This window comes from Astatotilapia calliptera, chromosome 9 (genome assembly GCF_964374335.1).
Source record: "Astatotilapia calliptera chromosome 9, fAstCal68.1, whole genome shotgun sequence".
NCBI classification, from domain to species: domain Eukaryota; kingdom Metazoa; phylum Chordata; class Actinopteri; order Cichliformes; family Cichlidae; genus Astatotilapia; species Astatotilapia calliptera.
Window position 1 is genome coordinate 2,230,911 of NC_137430.1, and position 1,599 is coordinate 2,232,509.

The 1,599-nt window shown below is 45.9% G+C and overlaps 1 long non-coding RNA gene across 1 annotated transcript; it reads left to right on the top strand.

Annotated features, from left to right (window-relative positions):
- The first annotated feature begins 656 nt into the window (after positions 1–656).
- LOC145430875 (uncharacterized) lies at positions 657–1,086 on the top strand. The gene is made up of 2 exons (XR_013911189.1): positions 657–823; positions 906–1,086. It is a non-coding gene; the product is annotated as an uncharacterized LOC145430875 (long non-coding RNA).
- The last annotated feature ends 513 nt before the right edge of the window (positions 1,087–1,599 follow it).

The following is a 1,599-nucleotide window of genomic DNA, read 5'->3' on the forward strand; positions in this document are numbered from 1 at the left end:
GGAACTGATGTTTCTGACAGCACATGATTTATACAGACAGTAAAGGATCTCTCAGATAGATACGACATAAACCATTTTAAAACAACGCCAGTAATCCCAAACAAGTCCTTCAGCCTATTTATCATGATGCTGTGATCAACAGTATCAAAAGCAGAGCTGAGATCCAACATAACCAGAACAGTGTACTCTCCAGAGTCTGCTGCCATCAGAATGTCACTAGACACTTTAAGCAAAGCGGTTTCAGTGGAGTGCAATTTGCGGAAACCAGACTGGAAAATGTCCAGAACATTGTTCTTTTCCAAAAAGTTTATAAGTTGTTCTGCAGCTATTTTTTCCAAAATCTTTGACACCAATGGAAGTTTTGATATTGGCCTGTAACTGCTTGGAAGAGATAAGAGATAAACCTTAGTGAGATATGAGACCAAAGATCTTCCTGTCGTGGTCTGGGTGGTTTTCCACAGCATCAGCTCCTCCCCACTGGGTGGAGTCTTTGTTGTTCCTCACCTGATGGCAATCGGACCAGCAGTATTTATGACCGGCGCACTCAACTGGTCTTCGCCAGATTATCTGCCAACTTTAGTCAGTTCTCGGCCTCACGTCCATTCCTTGGTGACTCATCAGATGTATTAACCGTATCTCTGTTTTTCTCGTCAGCTGCGAAAACCCACCTACCAAGCTCTCCTGGAAACCAGTTGGCTGCCGCCGGTAATCCCTCTCCGTGTCGGAGCTGCCATTCTTTCCTGCCTGCCTCCCTGCATTGCATGCAGTACCCACCTGGACCTCTCCTGCCTCCCCCCTCCACGCAACCCTCACCTGCAAGTTTGTAAGACAGCTCAGTGTACTATCCTTAGATTCACTCGCAGCTCTCTGTGGGATTCCCCTGACTGCTCTCTCCTCTGTTTCAGTGCCCTGGCCCGCCACAGTTTCCCCTGCCCAGTACCTGCACTCAGTTATCCCTGCCGTCTAGTTATCATCACAGTATCTTCTCTCGCCTCAGACATCTAGTTTATGTTCATTGATTCTAGTCTGCACTTTCTGTTAGCCTTTGAGCATTGTAAAATAAATATCTCTTTTCGTTACACCTCACCCCTGGCCTCCGGTTTTCAATCTGCACTTGAGTCCCTTCCATTTCCACGGGCCACTGCGCCTGACACTTCCTTACTGAAGTTGCGCATAAGCTTCATTAAATAAAAGAAGTATCTGTATCCCACAGGCCAGCTGGATACATAAAGATGTACAAAGGTCAGTCACAACCACATACCATCAGAGGTAATTCAGGTGTTGAAAATCGGGCTGAAAGAACAGATAGATCCCACTGATATCAAGACATAAAAATTCCTCACAGTGCATGAAGGCCTCCACCTGAAGTCCGCCCTGAGGTTCTTGTAATGAAAAAAAAGAGAGCAAGGACTAGAAAGTGTCAAATCCACAATCCAGGATGAAACATTGAGCATTTATCCATACATCAGGAAGATACCGCCCAAGATGAGCTAAGCCAACAATGGCTCAGGCAACTGAAGACTAATGAACGAACAGGAAGAGAAACTGTTGTGGACAGTCAAGCCTCTATGTGGGATGTACCATCAACAGATAGAGGAC